Genomic DNA, 8,611 nt, shown 5'->3' with positions numbered 1-8,611 from the left:
TTAGAGGCACTCAATACGGAAAAAGTTAACCTGAATTGCCTTTATAAATAAACACCAAGTCGCATGTTTCTACCTTTTGTTTCATCAAGATTGAGTTTGCAATTTGTTTTTGCATAATTCAGCCAAAAGTGGTGTCCCACCTACTCCAACACCCTTATATCACCCTACATGGTGTACAGTAGCTAGTAGTGTCATCTTAGGTAGTAGTGTCATCATTGGGTACATTATCAAGAGTTTGAACGGTGTAGCTCCGTATTATGCAAAACCCCAGTAACAAACCATAAGTATAAATTGGAATTCTTAACAAAGCTCTGAATGAACTATACAACACTATTTCATAGCACACATTACACGTGAAAAGTCAAGTTTGTCACAATAGTATTAGGAAACAGTTCTCAAGAGTATTGATGACCTGCAGTACACATGATAATAAGCAGCAACACAGAACAGAATGTAGCTTACATTGAGAAACACTACGCTGTGTCTAGCATGGTTTGAATCGACCATCTTGTTCCTTGGTGTCTTCTCTATAACACATACTTCTCCAGATTCTTATAGCACACCTACAAAGTTAGAGTTGAACATGATATAACAAAACGGAAAATGGAGAAAGCACATGCACACACATACTTTTGGACTACATTATCCAACACGCACACACGCACATGCACACACTAACAAAGCAAAAAAAAAGCAGAGCCATGTGAAGCACAGCTACAATGCTTGCCACCCAGTAAACCAGAGCTGGGATGCCTGTGCACTACTCAGGAGCTTGAGCTTCAATAAACCACAGGAGAACTGTCCGAGTCTCATGGAGAGAGGTTGCAGAACTATACAGTATTATCATACTTTAGGATATACATTTTAAAATGCAATCCGTTACAGTGACTGCATATTGTTTCACTTCCACAGAGTTTCGAATGAGACCAAAAAGCTGCTAAAGACCAAATGGCCTTGCTTCATGTCAGATTTGTCAAACCCAATAAATGTGTATAGCATATAAGTACACTCACCAGCAGTAACATGTAATTCTTGGGTGTCCAGTAGCATGTCTGTAAAAAAGAGATGTAATGAAAATTAGACTCTGGGATGGGTGTGAAACTGCAGTATGCAAACTATAGACACTACTATAGTACATGACACTACACAGAGAAACATGTAGTGAGAGACACATGTATCCATGTATCACATACACAGAGACACATGTAGCAGCATTACATTATGACTACATGTGTCTCTGTGTACATGTGTCTACTGTTGCTAAACTACATGACACTACTATAGCGTGTGTGGTGTGTGCGTGTGTAGTGTGTGTGTGCAGCATGTATGTGTAGGGTATGTGTGTAGTGTGTGTGTGTAGTGTGTGGTATGTGTGTAGTGTGCGTGTGTGTGTAGTGTTCGTGTGCATGCCTTAGTGTAGTGTGCGCGTGTGTGTCTCTGTGTAGTATGTAGAAAGTCTGTGTGTAAGGTATGTGTGTAGAGTGTGTGTGTGTGTAGTATGTGTGTGGTGAGTGCAGTGTGTGTGTGTGTGTGTGTGTGTGTGTGTGTGTGTGTGTGTGTGTGTGTAGTGTGTGCACCTGTATGTAGTGCAGTGTGTGTCTGTGTGTCTTTTTGTAGTGCGTAGCATTTGTGTGTAGTGTGCAGAGCGTGTGTGGTGTAGTGTGTATTTGTGTAGTACGTGTGTATGTGTGTATGCAGTGTGTGTGTGTTTCTGTGTGTAGTGCAGTATGTGTGTATTAGTGTGTGTGTGTGTGTGTGTGTGTGTGTGTGTGTGTGTGTGTGTGTGTGTGTGTCTGTGCTTGTGTGTGTCTGTGTAGTGTGTAGCATGTGTATGTGTGTGTGTGTGTGTGTGTGTGTGTGTGTGTGTGTGTGTGTGTGTGTGTGTGTGTGAGTGTAGTGCAGTGTGTGTGTGTGTGTGTGTGTGTGTGTTTGTGTGTGTGTGTGTGTGCGTGTGTGTGTAGTGCAGTGTGTGTGTGTGCAGTGTGTGTGGGTCACTGTGTGTGTGCGTGTGTGTGTGTATGCCTATCTACTTATCTATGTTGGTCCATACGCACTTACGTGAGCAAAATCGTTAAATGATAAAAGCAGCTTGTACGTAAGAAAAGCGAAATGAAGTTTGTAATAAACAGTTACGAGTAAACTTTGTGATTTCTTTCTGGCAGGCTGAAACATGGGTGACACGACTCTCCTTAGACTTTTTGATTTACTTTCTCTTCAAGTTTTACAGGAATTTAATAACTGAAAAACATTGGTACAGGCCTTGTAGACTTCCAGGAATAGCTTATCCCTTTGAGTTGAAAGTGGGTATGTCCCTTACGAACGTGAATGAAAATGAAGAGCAGCTTTGAGGCTTTGTTGAGAGGATTGGCGAGAAAAAACATGATAGTTAAACTATAAAACAGTTTAGAAGATACTTCTGTGCATAACATGCCATCTAGCATTAATTTTACTCTTCCTGTTATACCACGTCATCACTAGCACAGTTAGGTGGGCTACATTTCAAAGGTCCCAAAAGAGTTTCATTCACAATTACAAGTGGGGGTACTTTGTACAGAGCCATTGGAAGGGATAAGCTTTTGAGATGTTTGCCATGAAGACAGCAGGAGAAAATTCTGTTGGGGAATGCATTTTCACACTTTTAGATACTTACCTAGCTCTGGTTTTATTTTTAAAACCAGATCTGGAGTGTTCGAGAAGAGCAACTGTGCATGCTTCTACATAGAAAGATAGTTAACAAACAAGTCTTACCAGAGATTTCTCTCACTTTCTTAACGAGGAAAATCTCAAAAGTTATCCCTTCTAATGGCTATCTGTACAAACAATCCCCACTCTTATTGCCATTTTTGTGCTATGATGTAATTGTGGATAAAGCTCATTAAATAACTGGACGGGACAGACTTGTACTGGAGCACACTGAGAGTGAACTTTAAACTTACAAGCATGCACTAAACATGTCACAATGCATGGCCAATCTTAGGGAAGAATAATTCACTACCATGAAACTTGACAATGATACAATATACAAATAGAATTTGTGACACAAAAGATCTAGAGTAGTAGAGAAGTCAAGGGCATTATGTAGTGTGGAGAACAACTATCAAATGAGTATACTCATACTTTCATTTAACAGTTAAACTTACACTTAGAATTTTCCTCGGGTATGTGATACCAGCGCTCTATCATCTGGCTACAAAAAAATTAATCAAGTGCATTACACTGCATATACCGTATAGCCTAAATATTTTAAGGGGAAACTTTTTTTTTGCTGATTGTGCAGTGTTGGGGGGGGGTTATCAGCAAAATTTTATCCTTGAAATATTTAGACCTCCCATAGAGAGTAATACATTTGAGTAGTACAGTGGAACCTGTGTTACGGTCACCTGGATTAAGCGGTCACCTTTGTATAACGGCCATGGTCACGAGGTCCCAAATATTTTCCAATACAAATGTATGCATTGTGGTCTGCATTAAGCGGTCACCTGTCTAACGCGTATAACGGCCAACCAAGAATTTGCCCATGAATCACTGTATACATAACTTTCTTCTTCGTATAGCGGTCGCTACCTTTTATGGTGGCTTGTTAAGCAAATTGCCTGGCACCACGGCATCATTTCAATTAATGCGCAATTATCACACTTCCTGCCTTTCAATAAATACTATATAATCTATCAGTCTTCATTACTTAATCGTATTCAATAGCTATAACCAACATCCATAACAGGCTCACCTTGCTGTTTCTGTACTAAAATATTACTACATTGCGGTTGGCGCGAGCCTCTTTATAATAATTACTCATTTATAACAGTCATAGCCACTAAAATGTTGCTGACCACCTTATGCAGGTTTTCTCTATAACAGCCACCTGTATATAAAGGCCAGATATATCTGGTCCCAAGGTGACCATTATAGACAGGTTCCACTGTATTTGTGAAAATTTTACCTTTAGCAACACTTAACCCTTAAACCTGCATAATCAAGAAAACTGGATTTAAACTTAATAAATACACATGCCTAGCATAGAGCGCTGTAACTTTCGAAGCATCCATTCTATGGCTATGCGATTTACATTATTCTACTTGTGATGGAACAAGGATTAAAATGATACCTAGAGTTTTACCCTAATGTTACATGGTGAGGCCATGAAAATAACTTTTTGGTAGGGAACATGCAAACTTTTTATTACATACCTCTATAAAATGGTCGATGACTCGATGGTAGTTGCTCCAATCACCTTGCAGTGACTTCCATAGGACTTGTCGTGAATTTTTGTATCAGGCAATATATGATTTACGTGAGTAATCCCACAATCAAAAGTAAGCATGTGGCAAGAATTATGAAACACGGAGACTTGACATGTCGATGTTCATCACTTCATAATAAGTAAGCCACTGTAGTCACAGTGCTCCTCCAAGTAGCCCAGTGGACACACTTTTTAAATCTATGTGTGTTTGTAAGGCTATAAGAATTAAGTTATCTCACCTAGTGTCACCATGCGAGTCCATATTGTGTAAACATGCATTTTCGAAAAGCAGATTTAAGGGTTAACCTTGAAAAGAAATATTTAGGCTATACCTAGTAGTAATACCCCCACCTTTGATGTTGGCCATGAAAAACAAATTTATAAGGTGTCTGTATAAGGAATAAGGCGTCTGCTCTAGTACATTGCCTGCCTTATGATCTCAGGGTGGTTGACGATCCACAAAAGTTGGATTTCTTACCAAGAGTGTACCTTAACCCTTGACTTCTACATACAGCAAAAACTTAAATGAAAATTTCAACAATTTGTTTCGATAAAAGCAACTATTAAACTTTCATGCTGTAAAGTTTCCCACCCAAAGCTTCTTTTTCCTAGGAGCTTCGGTGATTATATCAGACCATGTATGGAATTATTGGTAAACACCACTTGTCACCCTTAATCACTCACAAACCTTAATGCACTAGTTTGTAATGTACCGGACAGTAAACCAGCCACGTCTCAGGATATTAAACTAAAATTTTAACACAAGATAGATAAGCACCCAATACCTCATTTAACCTATTAAACAGAAAATAAACCAAAAAGGTAGGTTTCCAAGATCACGTTACAATTATTGAATGTAAAAGTGCTACTTGAAATGATGCTTGTACTGTCCTATGCCAAAATCCCTTGTTTAAAGGATGAAGATCGTACAATACAGGATACATTAGAGTGACACCTCCTTGACAGTAGGTAGTATAGGCATGCTGTCTACTTCTAATAACGATACAGTCGAGTCCTTTGTGGAGACTTAAACCCATATGCATGCCATACAATGGTGATGGGATAAGGTAGAGGTTTAACCAGTTTGTATACAATGCATTTATTGCTCTTTCTACTCCACAACCCACATTTTAAAAAAAGCTGGTAGCCAATACTACTGGATTTATTTTTTTTTGCGCGATTTTTTTTTTTTGAAAAATAACAAGTAAATAAACAAGAAACAGCAATTGAAGTACATGCGATGGAAGCATGCACCTGACCCTCACACATTGCAAGGTCAAGTGCTGCGATAGTAACTGGACTGGCAGGGTTACAGTAAAGAAAAACTGGTGGAGCATCTAATCCAGGACACTACACTACTGGTCTTTCTAAGCAGCAGGCAGAAATGCTAACCTCTTGTAAGCAATACTAGCCGCACCTCCCATTCCCCCAAAAAGTAGGGAATACCAATGGGGTGAAGGAGCCCATTTCAACATCACTCACTATAATATAGCTAAGATCAGACCGACTTTCTTCTTTTGTGTGTGGGTGGGGAATAAGTGATCTAGTACACTTCCCATAGAATTTCTGTGTAACGTTTCACCAGCTCTATGGTGGGTGCTGATTGGCCACTTATTCCGCACTCACACACTAAGAAAAAATTCTGTCTGGTCTATGCAAGATTACCATAGCCACGCCAACTGGTGCATTTTATTTAGAGAAAGTAGTCTGGTACCACACTAGCCTTTCAAAACAATATAATCTCAACGTGTGTATCTACTTATTCTACTTACCTTTAGTCCGTTTGAGCAGTTTTCTCTGTGTGCTGACCACTCCTTGGGGGTAGACTTGAGTTCTGGACAGAGCCTAGTACCACTACACCACGTGCGTACTGAATGAACGCTAAAATTTTAATTATTTGCCATGTCAGGAACAGAGGAAATTAACGCCTCGACGTGTTAACAAACCAGGTCAGCAGTGTTTATAAATTCTTAAACTTTGAGCATTGAAACTTATGCAATTGGAATTTGCGAATTCCAATTGCCTAATGTCCTAGTGACCAAACGGTAAAGTAAATAGGCGCTTCGCGCGCGCAGCGCGCGAAGCGCCTATTTACTTTACCGTTTGTAATATTAGACTTATAATTGGCCCCAAAATACACGGATCCATAACTATTGTATTGAAATGGGGACTCAAATGTTAGGATGGAGTGTTTAACTGAGGAGGTAATTTCTGATCATTTTGCTCTGTTAAAACAGGAGCTGATCAAAGGCAACTTTATGAATTTTCCAAGTAGAATATACCATGATGATACTGGGATATCTCTGGAAGGTCATGCACCATGGTTTGTTGCCCTAAAAGGCCAAAAGATGATACAGGACGTCAGTAAACAAAAATCATCAAAGTACGGTTATAGCTTGCGTGAGTGCCAGTGGACAGTGCATTCCACCTTTTGTTATCTTTGATGCCAAAAGACTGAACAGTGACTAAACAAAGGATGAAGTACCAGGAATTTCCTATGGGCTTAGTGAGAAAGACTGGGTAGGAAGTGAGATGCTTAAGGGTTGGTTTGTTGAGCATTTCATTGAGCATGCTGTTGGAGCACACCCTCTTTTGTTGCATAGCCCACATTATCAACCTGAGTTAAACTATTTTGCCAAGCAATATGGAATTGTGCAGTTTTGCTTGCCACCCCACACAACTCATGTGAGTCAGCCACTTGATGCCAGAGTTTTTAGATCTTTAAAGCAAAATTGGCAAGCCTTATATGCAATCTCACCCAACAATGACCATCATCAATTACCAGTTTTCTAGTCTCTTGAACCATGTTTGGGGCAAAACTATGGCCCCCTCAGCAGTATGTGCTGGTTTTCACAAGTGTGTGGTGTTTTCCCATTTAATCTTGATGTAACTGACTGTGGTCTTACTGTAATAAAGGACGGCCTAAACCTGATCAAACAAAGCAAATCAGAATTCCAATGATCCCAAAAGTGCAAATCAGGAAGCAACTGGCAGCCAGTGGCCAGCTGAAAATGATGCTCTTTTTGAATGTAAGCATGAAGAGGAAATGACTTGCCTGATGAGCAGTACTTAAGTGGGTTACATAACACCCATGACAGTGAGGAAGCAACTGGCAGCAGTGGCCAGCTGAGATAGTTGGTATATTTTAGCATAGTTGTGAAGAAGGCTATGATTTGTCTGATGAGTACTTAAGATGGTTATATGACACCCATCCAGAAGCTAATGGCTCAAGTAATAATGTGTCTTCTTTAGCAGATTATTTTCTGATTTGCCTGTAGCTACACCAGTGAAGTAACAACCATTCTACCAGAGCCTGACATTGAAGAAAAATGGCAGACCATAGCTCACAAGAGGTAGTATTAGTAGACCAAGGCACACAGGAAGAAGAAACATCAGAGCAAGGCACACAAGAAGTTGCAGCTCAACCACAGTCTTTATCAATCAAGTATGAAGGCAGATACCAAGAAAATTGACATTTGTGATCCATGATTTTTCAAAACAAATATGATCTACAATCATGCATATTAAAATAACTACACTGAGATAATAATAAATCTAAATTGAGAAGTATGGACAAAAAAAGCTCTTTTCCAATTGCATCAATCTCTACAGTTTATGTTCAGGGCTCCACTGAAAATCAGTGCTTCACTGAGTGGATTCCCTGTTGAAACATTACATTTACAATTTGCTGTATAAGATAATTCTATGATAATAATTTAGTGGTAGCGTTTTGGTGGGCACTACTAATGCAGCCAATTCAAAAATACTTCACTGTATAAAAATGAAATTCTGTTTAACTATTTGTTCACTAGACCACTTTCTCCCTTATTTTTCGGTTAGCAAGAGATGAACCACTGCAGCCTAGGGAAGAATTTAACCAACGGATGATAAATTCTTACAATGAGGCTCTTTAAAAGGCTCTCTTTCTTCTAATCAGTTTAAACTGGTAACACTCGGTGCTGAGGGAGCAAGCAAGACTAGTACCATCAACACTCTCATGGGTGAGAAGCTGGAACAAGTGGGAAATTTTAGTATTGTTACTGTGCTGGAATTACAGCTTCAGGTAGTGCACATTACCGATAATTGGCCTACACAATTTTATGTCAATCCGCTAATTGATACATCGTGCCAACAATTGGCTAATGCACACTGACCTCCTCCAAGTAGTAAATTTTTGTGAATAATGAATGGGTCATGGTCTATGTTTGATAAAAGTTTTGTGGTGGGACCACAATGGGCTCAAGAGATATGATGAATTATGTTGTGGTATGCAGTGGAGTTTGTTGCCTATTATTGCTGTATGGGAGTATACACCTCCAATAACCACTCACAACAAGGCCATGCCAAGTTTGTCTTACAGAGTGAAGGTGT

General features: G+C 39.5%; 1 long non-coding RNA gene across 1 annotated transcript; it reads right to left on the bottom strand.

The window, feature by feature from the left end:
• Positions 1 to 281: 281 nt before the first annotated feature.
• Positions 282 to 6,308, bottom strand: LOC136246399 (uncharacterized). Its single transcript, XR_010696391.1, has 5 exons — positions 6,013 to 6,308; positions 3,141 to 3,187; positions 1,014 to 1,052; positions 463 to 563; positions 282 to 412 (listed from the first exon to the last, which is right to left on the bottom strand). It is a non-coding gene; the product is annotated as an uncharacterized lncRNA (long non-coding RNA).
• Between the last annotated feature and the right edge of the window lie 2,303 nt (positions 6,309 to 8,611).

The sequence above is a fragment of the Dysidea avara genome, chromosome 2 (assembly GCF_963678975.1).
Source record: "Dysidea avara chromosome 2, odDysAvar1.4, whole genome shotgun sequence".
NCBI classification, from domain to species: Eukaryota; Metazoa; Porifera; class Demospongiae; order Dictyoceratida; family Dysideidae; genus Dysidea; species Dysidea avara.
Note: the sequence above shows the minus strand (reverse complement) of the source record. Positions and strands in the feature narration are given on the sequence as shown.